Source organism: Cnephaeus nilssonii (genome assembly GCF_951640355.1).
Source record: "Cnephaeus nilssonii genome assembly, chromosome: 2".
NCBI lineage: Eukaryota > Metazoa > Chordata > Mammalia > Chiroptera > Vespertilionidae > Cnephaeus > Cnephaeus nilssonii.
The window spans coordinates 90,657,119-90,672,944 of NC_137073.1; the positions used below are offsets into that span (position 1 = coordinate 90,657,119).

At 46.2% G+C, this 15,826-nt stretch overlaps 1 protein-coding gene across 3 annotated transcripts in view; it reads right to left on the reverse strand.

Annotated features, from left to right (window-relative positions):
- Window positions 1-15,826, reverse strand: part of PDZD2 (PDZ domain containing 2) — a gene marked incomplete at its 5' end in the record, with an annotated part of 214,524 nt that overhangs the window by 166,382 nt on the left and 32,316 nt on the right. The window contains one exon of one of the 3 annotated variants that reach the window (XM_079796198.1): window positions 9,940-10,069. The exons of 1 other annotated variant lie outside the window; for it this stretch is intronic. Of the gene's footprint in view, window positions 1-9,180; window positions 9,855-9,939; window positions 10,070-15,826 lie in introns of those variants that run through there. One more of the 3 variants, XM_079796197.1, reaches the window with a different exon arrangement.

Consider the following 15,826-nt stretch of genomic DNA (forward strand, 5'->3'; position numbering starts at 1 on the left):
AAGATTCTATATGAGGAAGGGATGGATCCACACAACTCCAACCTGGGTCCCAGCAGGAAACGGGGAACACTCAAAAGGGCTGAACTGAGAGTTTAAAAAAATCAAATCACAGATATATCATACCCACATATATTCCACATATACACATGCACTCCTAATTTTATGTTACTATTTGACCTCAAGAGTTGTGAATAGCTGTACTTCTGTATGTAAAGCAATGTATAGGCACACCTCATTTTATTGTGGTTCTCAGATAGTCTTTTTTTTACAAATTGAAGACCCTCCACCAGCAAAAAAGATTACAAGTTGCTGAAGGCTCAGGTAATGGTTAGCATCTTTTAGCAATAAAATATTTTTAAGGTCTTTACATTGTTCTTTGACATAATACTATTTATTGTACACTTAATAGACAACAGCATAGTGTAAACATATAGTTAGTGTACAGCACACTTGGAAACCAAAGACTTCATGTGACTCACTTTATGGGGATATTTGCTTTACTGCGAATAGATTACTGGTCTGGAACCAAACCTGCAATATCTCCGAGGTACCCTTGTATTAGATGTTGTAGGGAGAGGGCAGAATAATCCACACCCCTGCCTCCCAAGACTAGTAATCCAATAGGAAAGACAAAAGACATAAGCATATGATGACAACTCTCCGACAGGACGAGACACAATTCGAATCCAGATGTACTAAAGGATACGGAACTGGCCTTTCCGAGCTAGACACGACCATCAAGATTCTATATGAGGAAGGGATGGATCCACACAACTCCAACCTGGGTCCCAGCAGGAAACGGGGCACATTCAAAAGGGCTGAACTGAGAGTTTTCTGCAGGGACTATTCCCAGAGGTGCAGGCAGGATGAAGCACCCAGGGGCCCAGAAACCGGTACTTCCACTTGGTCTGAAAGGCCAGGGGAGGAGGCAGCGTGAGTGGGAGCCAGGAAAGGGAGCTTAGAAGAAATCAGTTATGGTCAGAACCTCCGCAGGTTCCGGGGACAGTGGAGAGGGGGGTAAATGCTCCAACACTCTCTCCTGCCTTGTGACCCGCCTGTGCCTGCCATTGGCTGAAGCCAACCACAACCAGGACAAAGGGAGGCCAGATGTTGTCGTTCACAGAAGTCGGTCTCCTAGTACAGAGAAGGAAGAGGGCAAATTGGGGGGTAGGAGGAGGAAGGAGGAAAACACACACACACACTTTAAATTGTATATCTATACTAATAAAAGGGTAATATGCTAATTAGACCCGGAGACCTTCCAGACATCCTTCGGGACAAAGCCATGGTGGTGGGGCCAAGGCAGAGGCAGTTAGGGGCGATCAGGCCAGGAGGGGAGGGCAGTTGGGGTGATCAGGCTGGCGGGGGGGGGGGGGGGGGAGGTAGCAGTTGGGGGTGAGCAGGCCAGCAGCGGGGGGGGGGGGGCAGTTGGGGGCAAGCAGGCTGGCAGGAGGGGCAGTTGGGGGTGAGAAGGTTGGTGGGGGGGTGAGCAGGCCGGCAGGCAGAGTGGTTAGGGGCGATCAGGCAAGCAGGCAGGTGAGTGGTTAGGAGCCAGCGGTTCCGGATTGTGAGAGGGATGCCCCAGATTAGAGAGGGTGACCCCCCCCACGCCTGTGCACGAATTTCATGCACTGGGCCACTGGTACATGTATATACATTAGAGATGTATTTAGGACAAGCATGTTTTTGACATTTCAAAAAAGATTATTTGTTCTACAAAAGGGTTTTGTGTTGTTGTTGTTTTTACCATAGGATCAAAATTTAAATATCAAGGTCTTCTAGCATATCCCAGATAATTTAATTTACAAAAGCGGAAACTTCTTGAACTGCAAATAACTTCTACAGAATGATCATATTGTTTGAGGCATGGTGTGTTTGTTGACACAGGGCCTAACAAGTGAAACCACTAAGACAACCGCTGGCCAGACAAAATGGTCTCATAACAGTTTTCCTTAATCCTCTATCCCCAATTTCCAAAGGTAAAACAAACTCCAAACTTTGCACAGTAACACATTTTTCCATTTATATTTTCTATCAATTGTCAATTAAGACAAGAATCCCAGAGGTCAGCCAAAAGTCTTAAATAACAAATCAAAGAGTCAGATATATTATCTCTGGATGCAAAAGTGCAAAATGCCATGTTATGAGAAACCACCTGGAAAATGGCACTTGGCAGACGACATTCCAGGGATCCGCATTTCAGACGGCAATTCCTGGCCAACGAATGCTTAACATTTAACAGGGACCCTTGGAAAAAGTTCCAAAAGTAGTAAAGCCTTCATAGTGCCATCTGTTTTTAAGAGTTCTACTGATGGCAACGGGAACCTGATAATGGATGAGGGTTAGCATGGCCCCCAAGGATGGACCCAGAGAAGGGGATGGAAGAGAGTTATAAAAACATCTCATGAGCATCTCCCAAATAGCGACCACATATGTGAGGTTTCTCCAGGGCATCCCAGTCTCAGCTAGTCTAGCCCAGACTACTTAAATGTCCAATCCTAGGGAAATAGTTACACAAATTATGGTCCTTTGACTCAATGGAAAAATACACAGCCATTAAAATTAATGAGTCTGTAATGACATGAAAAATCCTCGTGTTTATTCATTCACAGTAGCATGTGAATCCCTATTGTATACTACAGATGGTGTAAGGGTGTCCAAGCTATGATGATGAATTACATAGGATACATGTCATATAGCGCAGAATGGGCTTCAGAACCAGACTGCCAGCATTTGAATCTTTGCTCTGCCACTGAAAAGATGGACAACCTTGAGCAAGTTCCCAAATCCTGTGTGCCTCCTATGATCTCCATCATCACATAGGGATAACAAGAGCATCTTCTTCACAGGATCATTATGAGGATGAGATAAACTCAGACATGTGAAGCTTATACCTGGCAAGCAGTAAGTGCTCAATAAATCCCACCTATGTTACAATTTGAAGTGCCCGTCCTTACTGTCTTGGGTTAGTAAGAGATACAGATGCAAACAGGAAAACGATGGTATGATGCTAAGTGCAATTAAGGGCTTCCCTTCAGGCTTATATTTTATTGGGAATGGAAGAAATTAGGAGGGCTTCCCATTCATAAAGAGAGAGAGTATGTCATTGCTGAGTGAGTTCACCTGGGGAAAACAGGAATGGACAGACTACTTTCTCCTGCATCTGGTCTTCCTGACACCAGAGTCCTTCCGGAGTTTATTTCATCTTCCAAGCTTCCCAAAGGCTGGGATGCACCAGGACAAAGGATGGACCACGGGGGAAACAATCCGGAGTGTGCACGCAGACTGGCAGCCTCCACAATCACAGGAGTGAGAACCAGCACTTCACAGGCTGGAATGCAGGTTTCTTCACAGCACTATCATGTTAAGCACCATCTTCATTTTCGTGACCGCCCGGGATGTTCTCTCACTGGGATGGAACAAAGCAAGGAATCCCCTTTTCCCAGCTCAATGTCTTCTTTTAAAGTTGGAAGAATAAAATTACTTTCATCTGCCTGGAAAATAGGCAGAGTAGGGAGGAACGAGGAACCAGGCAGCTCAGATCTTCTGTAAGGTGAGCCCACGTCTGCCTTCACTCTCTTTGGTAATGAGACACTGCATTAATAAATATCCACCTGTATCAGCTTGGTAGGAAATGATACCAAACCCTGATGCAAAATGGTTGAACTGGGAGGAAATTAATCACCTCCTGAGGTGGAAGTGCCGAGGAAGGGTGGGGCTCGAGCCACGTGTCCCAACTACCGGATGGGCTGCTGGCCCTCCCCCCGCCCCAACAAGTTGGCTTCACCCTAAGGCAGGAGGCAAGTACCGCTAAGCTGTTCTCCATGGCAATGGGCCAAGGAAGCAATGGAGTCATTTCTTTTTTTGTGTCTTTTTCTCAGTAACGAGCAAACCTTCCTTAGAACCTCCACAAGAGACTTTCCTTCACACCTCATTGCCCAGACTTGGCTCACACACTTTCCTACACTTGTCTCTGGGGTGTGGGATGGAGGCACCAGATCGGAGCGGGCTAATCATCTCAGGGAATGGATACTTCTGAGACCACACCAGCATGGAAGCACCTGATGGGCTTCCGGTGGGGACCCAAGAAAGAAATGAAGGTGAACAGATTTCAATGAAGTCAACGAGTTGTGCTGTTAGTTATTCTAACAGATAGCATTCTGATAGTGTTAGCACCAAAGACATTCAGAAACGCCTCTGCCCGATACCCCACACATACAAAGAAGCATAACTAATGACCAGATGGAGAAGACATCAACATACCTTGTATACATGTCCAATAAACACTCTATTCACACCCTTGGGACACTTGTAACGACTTTCCACTGACGTGACAATACAACCTGGCCCAGTGGCATTTCCGTCCCAAGTGGACACTTGCAGGGGTGTAAACACAGAAGAATTGAGAGGAGGGCTCCAGGGCCAGTTGGGGGCACCAGGCAGGAAGACTCAGTCACCAATACCCAGGATGGAATGAGAGTCAAGGAATGTTTTAAAGTGTGGGGGAAGGGTTTGCTCAACTCTCAAAGAGAACAGAAGAAACTATGATTGCAACAACATTTTGGAAGCTGGCAAGTGGTCAAACCAGTGGTAACTGACTTAGCAGATGAGAGAAAGCTGAAACCTAGCCCAGCAATGCGGGAAGCCGGGAAGCAGGCTGGGACTCATACCACAGCGCTCCAGAGAGCCTCCGGAATTGGGGACACGGGCACTGAGGGGGCAGAGGGGCCCCCTGAGAGCAGGAGGACCGGCTGAAAGTCTGCACTTGAAGCTGTCACACCCCTCCATCCCCTCCTCTCTCAATCCTAACGCCAGAGCGACTGCCTGCATTCTGCAACCTGTTGATCTGCTGAACCAGAGACACCACGTGTGGCTGCGGGACCCGGTGCAGCTTTACAAAGGGGAATACGAGAGAGTCTCGGCACCAAATAGACTCCTGGTCTCCTTCCCGCATCTGGCTCGCAGATCCCCGCAGCTCACCGAGTCCCCTCCGTGTGAGGATTTCTCTTCCCCTGGTCAGTTTCTCCTGAAAGGAAAGACCTTCCACCCACAGGTGGGAGCCCTCCAGTAAAAGCACTCAGCAGGATCATCCTGTAGCAGAGGTGCTGGGGCCAGCTGCACATTCGAATCACCTGGGAAGCTTTTAATACTCGCTACTGCGTGGGCCCTAGAAAGATCGTGCACCATTCATTCAGTTCCTCAGCAAATACACATGAAAAGTTCCCTGGGTGCCAGGCATTATTCCGGATTCTGAAACACTGTTCTGGGTGTTGTTCTTGGTAAGGAGGAACTATTCCCGGGCACAAGCCCCATCCATGCATGCAGACCTTCCTGTTAGCTTTCCAGTGATCAGTCCAGGGTCAGCAGACATTTGCGGAAAGACTTAAACATGCAAGATTTAAAAACAAAAACAAAACAAAAATACTAAGAGTAAGTCAGGAAAAGAACCCGTGCGGGGAGTGGAGGGATGCTTCAAAGCAGCAGTCACTGCTCTCCACGGAGGCTGGAAATCTTTTCAGCCGGAAACGGAGGACGGGATGTTATACAAAGAACATTTCAGAGATTTTTCAAGAGTTCTTGAAAATTAGAAATCTGATAGTAGACATATGGTTTGGAAGGTAAAATGAGGAAATTAAAAAAAAAGAGGAAATTTCCCAGGAAGGGAACATTTTTTTAAAAGGAGATAGAATAAGGGAAAAAGAAAATTTGAGATTCCATCCCACTTCTAATTTAACAGGTGTTCCAGAAGAGAAGGAGAAATTTTTCATCCAAGAAAACTGGTATGAGTTTCCAGATTGAGAAGGTCCACTGAACGCCAAGTAAAATGAATGAAGAAAGACACAGCAAGGTGTATTAAAATGGAATCTCATTACAGAGAGAAAGGGCAGTATAAAGGACAAGGATTCAGAGAGGGGGAAATAACTGTCTTTGAAAGCAGCAGGAATTAGAATGATGTCTGATATCTCCACAGCAATACTGAGCCTGGAGGAGCAGTGCTTTCCAAACTCTGAGGGAAAGGGATTTCCCACGTAGAGTTACTACCCTTTCAAACGATAAGTCTTGAAAGATCTCACAAAACTTATCTCCCATGTACTCTTCCTCAGGAACTTCTACACGTGTTTTACTAGAGAGAGAGAGGAAACAAAGAAAGAGGAAGAAACAAACAAAGAGGAAGATAATGGGTCTAGAAAACAGGGGATGCCACCTGAGAAAGAGACAACCTGAATCTCAGGGATGACGATGATGAGACAGGATGACGCTGTCCATCATGCCTCATGAGCAGCAAAACCAGGGGGAGCAGCAGGCCGAGGGCTTGGTGAGCAGAAGAACCAGTAAGCACTTGCTGTTTGGAAACATGTGCGAAGATTTTAAAGTGGTTGTCTCTGGGGCCTAGCAGCTGAGGTTGGTGAGGCTAGTGATTGATGTTTCCAGTTATAAGCCTTGTGGTACTATCTGATAGTTCAGTGATGTACTGTGTATAGTTTTGATAAAGAAGGACGGGAAGCTCAGGCTATGAGTCAGATTCCAGAATGAGAACCCAAACAAGGATCAGGAAGAGGTCCCTGAGTAGTGTCCTGGGCGTACCCACTTCCAGAAGTCAGCAAAGGTACTTGGTGAACGCTCTGGGCAACAGAAGAGTTGAAGAAGGTAGGGACTGATTTTCGACAACATGGATGGACCTAGAGGGTATTATGCTAAGTTAGGTAAGTCAGACAGAGAAAAACAAATACCATATGATTTCACTAATATGTGCAATTTAAAGCAAACAAAATAAAACGAACAAACAAAACAAAACAGAAACAAACTCAGATACAGAGAACAAATTGATGGTCACCAGATGGGAAGGGTTTGGGGGGATGGGCGAAAAAGGTGAAGGGGATTAAGAAGTACAAATTGCCAGTTATAAAAAGTCACGAGGATGTCAAGTACAGCATAAGGAATATAGTCATTAATACTGTAATAACTATGTATGGTGCCAGGTGAGTGTAATATATTCATAAGGAATATAAATGTCTAATCACTATATTGTACCCCTAAAACTAATATTGTATGCCAACTTTAATTAAAAATCAATTAAAAAAAACAACGGCAGGGCTGAGCACATGGCAGAGCAGGTGAGAAGAGAACGCCATGTCCCAGGAAACAGGCCATCATGGGTCACTATTTCCCTTCAAGGAAACAGTTCCTAAGTGGGACCTGCATGGAGTTACAGAGATCAGTAGGAACAGGATAAAAGGCATGGGCAATTTATGGGGTGAGAAGACAAGCAGAAAAGCAGTTTTGGGAAATGTTGCTTGCTCTTTCCACTGTCTTCCTTTCACTCTAGATTAGGGAGAGGTTGGCTCTATCTCCTCCATTAACCCGGCAGTGCAGGCTCACACAGTTCCAGGCTGAAAGCCCGACCAAGCCTGAAATCCTGAGCCCACATGGGTTTCCCCAGTCACCTTCCTTGGTACATCCTATTTGTTTCTTCCATGTGTGGCCCACTCTGAGAACTTTCTTTCTTTTATTTATTCTTTTTTAAAATATATTTTTATTAATTTCAGACAGAAAGGGAGAGGGAGAGACAGAAATATCAATGATGAGAGAGTATAACTGATCAACTCTCCTGCATGCCCCACACTGGGGATCCAGCCTGAAACCTGGACATGTGCCCTGCCCGGGAATTGAACCGTGACCTCCTGGTTCATAGGTGGAGGCTCAACCACTGAGCCTTGCTGGCCAAGCAGACTTTTTTCTTTCTTTTCCCAAAGCCCACCCTACCTCAGGGCTACACCCTGGAGGCAAGGGCTTTGACTAAGATCCTGAAGGCAATTAATTGGGTGGGTCCAATACCAATTCAACTTCATTAACATCTCAGGGGTAAAAAGTAGAGCCACGGTACATCTACAGGTTAGGGAGTATTTTATGGTCAGAGTAACACTGCAGGGTAGGACCATCCCCTTGTACCTTACTTTTCAACTTATATGCAAAGTGATTTCCAAGTGCAAAGTCAGAAAGTACTGTATTTTTATGTGTATTTAAAGATACTTCGATATTATTTACAGAGGTAATGCCATCCCTCTTTCTTTATTTTTAATTCTTTTTAATATATACTTTTATTAGTTTCAGAGAGGAAGAGAGAGGTAGAGAGAGAAACATCGATGATGAGAATCATTGATCGGCTGCCTCCTGCACGTCTCACACTGGGGACCCAGCCTACAACCTGGAACCTGGACAGAATCGAACCGGGACCCTTCAGTCCACAAGCCGACACTCTATCCACTGAGCAAAACCAGCTAGGGCCCATCCCTCTTTCTTACATCAAACTCAGCCTGACCTTTTCTTTTTTTTTTCTTCTTTTTTTTTTTTTCGGTTACTGTTTACATTTGCAGAATCTTTTCTTCCCAAAAGCGTTCCCAGGATGACAGCTGCGGTTATCTCCTTACCCCATCTCGGAGTCCTCATTGACTTAATTTCACCCCTGTATTTATGCACTGCCTACCAGAGAGCAGCAACATGACAGAAAGTATCATTCTCTTTCCAAACATCTTTCATCTTTAAAATCTTTGATTTGTGGATACTACAAACAAAACATTTTATGAATCAGTGGTGGGGGGAGTCGCCCAAGCACTGTTTAGTAGCCTGGGGCGAAGATCCCTCCTCCAAGGAGATCATGACCTCCGGGGGGGGGGGGGGGGCGGTCATAAACTGTTCCAGCTGGTGGAAGACCAGCTCTGCTCTTCCCCAGATCCTTCCCTGCGAGCCAGCCACCTGAGGCGCAGGGGAGAGGGCACTGAAACAGACGCGGGGTTCCCGTCGTGGGCTCCAACAGCACCTCTTATCGGGTGTCTTAGAGAACCGTGGCCCTGGGGCCCCTCCAGACTTGCCCCGCGAGTCCCCCGCTCACACACACGGAGGGAGCCTCCTTCCTCTAGTAATTGACAAACCCGTTCCAGCTCGGCTACTCCTCCCAGGGAACACAGACCATCTCCAAAACACGCCAACCCAAGCAAAAACAAGGCGCTTACTCGTCAGTGATCTGCGAGGTGCAGAGAGCCGAGGCCCTCGGAGGCTGGCCGCTAGCGTTTCTCTGAGGCTGTGGCTCACTTTCCACACTTAGGGATCCAGCCTCAATCTGCACCCCAGCGCGATGGGATGCAGATGCCCGAGGTTTCTGTTTGTTACGCAGGTCCCTACCTCCAGTTCTGAAGTCATCTTCGGGGGGTCTCCCGTCCGACGCCTTCCGCGGAGCCCGGGCCGGGGCAGCTGGCGGGAGTCAATCCTCGGGACTGGGCGGGGCGCAGCGCGGGTGCGCTGGGCGATCCTGACCCTAATCACCTGCTCGGGGCGGGCTCTCCGCCCGGGACGCGGGCCCGCCGTGCGCCCCGGGGCTGCCCTCCCGCACCATGGCTCCTGCAGGAGTTCTCGGAGGCCGCTCGGTCCGCGGCTGCCCGAGGGGGCACCCCTCCTCCCTGCGGCAGGCCCCGTAGGGGAGGTGGTGGAAAGGCTGTAACGGAATCCCAGCCCGGCTCGTCACTCCCCTGCTCACTTGTCAAAACTCCACAGCATTCCAGACCCTTCCTAGCCACGCCCCTCTCGTGGAAGAGGAAACCGCCCCGGGGAGGGTCTCGGCGAGTTTGGGGGTGCACATGCAAGTGCTCGGAGCTCCCAGCGGTCACTGGGAGCAGGTCTGAAGGAGAAAATGCCCCATCCAGATACCCTCGCGGGTCCCAAGGTCTCCTTCCAGCCGCCGCTAGAAGCTCCGCCCCCACCCCCCTCATCAATTCATTTAACCACACGGTTTCACACCCGGCAGCAGCAGCAAGGGCTCTTACTGAGGGTGGGGTGGGTGGGGCGAGCCCCAAACTCGAATCACAACCTTCACATCGGCAGGATGTCAGGAAACTTTCCAGAAATCCCCAGTTAGATTCTTTCTGCTGGGGTAACCAAACTCACCGCTGCTGAATTACAATCGCCGGTGACTGCACAACTTAAGCATTTCCTCTATACCTTCTAGGCTCCGCGCCCCTCCCGTCTTCTGGGGGTTCAGTCAACAAGTCATCCCCCGGAGAGGCATGAATGGGCTTGGGCCGTGCAGCCATGTCTCCAGCTGCAAACTGATGAGGAAGCCCGACCCATGAGGCTCAATTGTTTACATCACACCCACTGAGGGCTTCCTGTCTTAAATTAATGGGAAGACAAATAAGACAGGAAAAGAATGTTTGCTTTTCTTAAAGCTGGGGTGGGGTGGGGGACAGGCAGAGAGAGGAGGCATCGCCCCACATTTCATTGCGCAAAGGGGTTGCTTCAACTGTATTTCATTCCATTTTTCTAACTTTACACTTGTTGAAAAGTGAAAGTATTGCTGTGCCAAACCTCAAACCATTAAGGGACTAGGGCTGGAAACATTTTCACCTGGCTTCGGAGAGGGATCCAGGTTGGAGCTACCAGAGGGGGCTAGAGGTGAGGAGACCTCCTATGGTGAAATGCACACATTTCTGCCCAAACTGAAGCCGGGAGCCTGCAGGGACCTGCAGACAGGTGCACACACTCACCCCACCCCCTTGGGGTTCATGCCAGTATCTTGCCTTGTCCCACTCCCCAACTCTGTGCCTCTAAGCAACGGTTCCCCTCCTGGGCAGCCAGCAGTCCCTGAAAGTAAATTAGCTTTGCAACAGACAGATGTGGGGGAATTCGGAACAATTCAATATAAAGGAGGTGGCAAAAGAAGGCTTCCCTTCCCAGTTCCATTACTGCCATTGGAATGGGTAATTCCAAAAAGCCTGGGAGGGGCCAAGCATATCAAGACCCGCCTGGACATCTGCCCTCTCCCAGAAGCAGCCCACAGAGCGCCTGGTAAGTAATCATCATAATCACCAGACTGGAATTACCCCCCAGTTGCTTCATTCAGGTTGGCACAAGAGCAAAGCGGGAAGCAGGCAGGACTCAAGCCCTGACATTCCCCCTTTGGAAGTACTGAGAGGAAACAAACCCTTGATAAAGTGTATCTCAAGGAGGTGTGGGTGTTGCAGCCAACACTGACACGTGGAGTTAGGAGAACACTACATGTGCCCAGGGAGAACAAGCTTTGCGAGCCTCAAAATATTGCAGTTCCCGGGGCAAAGCAAGTTAGGCTGATGACTGTAGAAAAGGCCAAGTGTATCCAAAAGTCTCTCACAAAGTGTGTGCCTTACGAATATTATAAGGGTCTCAGTGAATGCTAGGTCCTCCCCATTCCCTTGTCCCTCTTTTCTGCCCTGAGGTGGTAGCCCTCATGGATTCATTAACATACTTTTTTAATATATATATTTTATTGATTTTTTTACAGAGAGGAAGAGAGAGAGAGATAGTCAGAAACATCGATGCGAGAGGAACATCGATCAGCTGCCTCCTGCACACCTCCTACTGGGGATGTGCCCACAACCAAGGTATATGCCCTTGACCGGAATCGAATCCGGAACCCTAGGCCGACGCTCTATTCACTGAGCCAGACTGGCTAGGGCTAACATACTTTTTTATGAGGCATCTGGGCATCTGATAAGTTGTATGGGAGTTCAGTACAAATTGAATGATTTTCTAATAATTTCAGATGTGCTCCTTTTCTTCCTTTCTCGTTGCTTTCTGCACTGATAGTTTCTTCATGCTCTACTTCTAACTTTCCTCCTTCAACCTGGTGTGCAATTTATGATGTGCAAACCAATGCTGTTTAAAGTAAATCCATGATCTCAAGCATAATGCAAATAAATATTCCCCCTTCCCCCACCAGCTTTGCTGCCTAAGCTCAGTTTAGGGTGTGTATGTGCCGGGAATTAAAATGTAACCACATCTGTAGAAGATCTTAATTTCAGGAAAGCCTTGAATGCATATGACATTCTCATCAGCAAAGGCCAGAAAGATATGATCTGGTCGGTCTTTTCCCTCACGGGGTCTCACTGCTGACTGGAAAAGAGATCAATGGCTCAGTACACAAAGGGGTGCTTAAAATGTGGCCTCCAATTTTAAACTGGGTCTGGTTTAAATAATACTTAAACTTGCTATATGCACAGCCAGAGTCTAAAGATAAAATTAATTTGAGGGGGAACTGTTGATGTGTTAGGAGAATCCAAAGTGGATCCAACGCATGAAGGAAATGCTTCATTAAAACCAGTTCCGAGTTCAGCATGATTACAAAAGCAGTATCCTGAGGGGTGAGGATCAAAATGACAGGCACAAATGGCTTTAATATCTACATTTGAGGAAACCTGACAAAGACATGAGGATCACAGCAGACCGTGCAGTTAATATGAGTCTGCGCGTTGTACTGATAAGAAATCGGCTGCAAGACACTGGGGTGAATTCACATGGGTGGGGGGAGTCTGATACGAAAGGGAGGTGCCTTTCCCATAATAAAGAATTTGGCAGCAGCCTCTTCTCCGGGTCGTATGTCCAGTCTGAGGCCCCTTATTTTAGGGGAGATGTAGAGACACTGGAAAGGTTCCAAAGGAGAACCTAAATGATTAAAGAGACAGAAAATAGAACCTATGAGGGAAGGTTAGAGGATTTGGAGTTGTTTAGTCTAGAGTGAAAAAGTGCTTAAAGGCAAATGTAACCGTCTCCCATTTGAAGGGTTATTATAAAGAAGATGCGGACCAGCTGTTCTTCATCTCTGCAGAAGACAGAAAAGGTAAGAGACTCAAAGGCAAGATTAAAATTTGGGTCAGACCCAAAAGCACACTTGCTTGATGTAATGGTAACTGACTTGACATTGACATCACTGTGAGGGAGATCTTGACCCATCTGACTCCACCTGAAATGATAGTCCCTCCTGCATGTTTAGGCAGAAGCCAGGCTAGAGAATTTCTTTCTTTCCCTTCTAGAGCTGCAATGTTCCTCATTTCTCCACTGAACAAGGGAGAGAACTTCCTGAGTGCCAGGTTCCCTAGTTCACGACAAAGTGCCAGGAGAACATAAGGCTGCGCACAAACAGATGCCATATCTCATTGGACCTTTGTTTATGGGGATGGGCATCTCTAAGAGTGTGTCCAACTTCAGACACTGAATAGATGATAAATATATTTCATAGATCACTCCTCTGTAGAGTTTCTATATATAGACAGCATTGCTTTTTGTTTAGTGGGCATACAAATATTAGTTGATGATAATGATAATACTGATAGCTCTGAATCAAGAAGCTCTTACTATAATTATGTTGGGCACCGTGCTAACTACTTTATGTAAATTATTTCTCTGCCTTGTTGTTGTTTTTTGCAGTAACCCTGTGAAGTGGTAATAATTAGTAGCCTTATTCTAACACAAGGGAACTGAGTCACAACGAGGTTAAGTAACAGCTAGTAAATGGTGTAATCCCAATTCAAACCCATTTAGTGTGACTCAAAGGATGTGCTTAACCATTACACCACTGCCTCCCATCATTAAGTATTTTTAGCTCTTGGGAGGAAGAAACACTGCAAAAAGAAGCACTGATGCTTGTTGACCCCAAATGATCAAAAACCAAGCCTTCCAAGGGTTTATATCGCCGAGGAATGCAGTAGTTTTTCCCAGCACAACAGAGGAAGGAAGGACTGGCTTTGCCTTCTGACCAGAAGCTATCTCCCACAAAGCTGAAGAATCGGATCAGGGTTCACGTGTATTTTATTAATTAGAAACACTTGGCTGCCATAATATAACCTCGCACAGAGTAGGCCTTCCATGAATGTTGAATGAATACAAATGCATTGTGACGGTGATGCTTTAAGATAAACTAAGCTAAATTGAGTTATCCCAGCATGCTGGTGGTCAAGGCTCTGGTGGGTCATTTCTATAGACCTCTTAACAGATGTTCCTAAAATCTTAAAATCCAACTGTTTCCTTTAATTCAGCACCCATGAGAAAGCACATGGATGGGTCACATATTTTCCCAATGTCAACTACTTTCAGATCAAGAAAAGATTTGTAATGGGGTTTATTGAGTGCTGTTGTGTATCAACAATAGATGATTCATGAGAGAAACAGACATCAAAATGATTTTTAGAAAGGCAAACGAACCACACACAAACAAAAAAAATTAAAAGCCTTGATGCAAATTACTCCAAAGGAAAGATATTTTCCCATTAGGACAATTTATCCTGAGTCTATAAACAGAGAGGGGCATAATTATCCAAGTGTTTGTTAACAGATCTAAACCTTATGTAGCTATAAAAAGCTGGAGAGAGGAAGAAAGAGGAAATTCCCAGGAGATCCCCAACCACATCCAGGGCCTAACAGAGCTCCATAAATATAAAGGCCAGCAGTGATACCAAGCAAAGCACAGGAAGAAACCTCAGGGTTTTAACCTAAGCCACAGAAATTGTCGCAAAACTAAACAATGACAATTCTGTCCAATACACTTCCAGCCTACACATGGGCAGGGTGGTGACTTATTGGTGTTCCAGATGTAATTAATAGAAACATGGTGCCCAGAATAAAAAAGGTATTCGATAAACATTGGTTGAACGAATGGATGAGTGAACAAATGTCTGAACGGATACCCAGGCTGCCTCTTTCTGTCTCTGAATCTCTGTTGGGAAGATGTTTTTGATGCTTCAAACCCAAAGCTCCCACACAAGAGTTGGACCATTGGACACTGGTACTCCGGAAACTGTTCATGGAACCAGAGACAGGTTTTCGACCCAAAGATATCAATTTGTGAACTTGCCATGAACACAGGAAGGGGATTGTAGTACCTGTGGACCATCTTTGTAGGCCTGGATTCAAAAGTTACCATTATTTACAGTACAGATTCTCAACTCTATCTGAAGTCTGACAGAATCAAGTACTAAGTAGCAAGCATCTATTGAGCACTAACTAGATGCTGGGTCTTGTTCTCAGCCCTTTACATATTAACTTATTATATGCTGATTATAATCTTAAGAATATGTACTATTATTACCAACCCACTTTACAGACAACACAACTGGGCCAAAAGATTACCCAGTTAGCTCATGGTCCTACAACTAGTAAGGAGAGAAGCTGGAACTCAAACTGATTCCATCTGGAACACTTGATCTTAATTGCTACCCAATGCTACCTGTATAAACCTTACCTCCTACCACTCCTCAACACATAATTACTGTCCCGTCAAAATATTTACCTACAAATATTGAAAGAACAATCTAATCTCTGCAGATGTGTTCCCTATCCCACTGTTACCTCCCTATCCCACTGTTACCTCTCTCTTCTGAGTGCTCACGTCACCTCTTTGCTGATGAACACAACTACAGTTGGCTCAGATCACATCTCTCCAACTAGATCTTAAGTTCCTTGAGTGTTGGATGGCAGTCTGGGGATGTAGTGGAATAAGAAAGACCTAGATTTAAAGTCTAAATCCCATGATTATTACCCACTGGACTCTGGGTAAGTTATTTAAGATGTCCTATACTCATATTCAAACCATATTCCGTAAGGGCTATTTGGGGAGGGAAAATTGAATGAGAAAGCGTAGATGAAGTGTCTAGGATGATGCCTGATATTGAGGGCCAGTGGTTCTCAACCACTAGCTATTATGACCCCAAGGGACATTTAGCAATGTCTGGAGGTATTTTTGGTAGTCACAACTGTGGGGAGGGGAGCTACCAGCATCTAGTGGGTAGAGGGCCAGCAATTTGGCTAAACATTCTAGAAAGCATAGGACAGGCCCCCACAACAAAAGATTATCCAGTCTAAAATGTCCATAACAATAGTGCTGAGGTTAAGAAACCCTGTTATAATCCATTAGAAATGTATTAAAACCTGGCCAGTGGTTGAGCATTGACCCATGAACAAAGAGGTCCCTGGTTCCACTCCTGGTCAGGCACATGACTGAGTTCTGGGCTCGATCCCCAGTTGG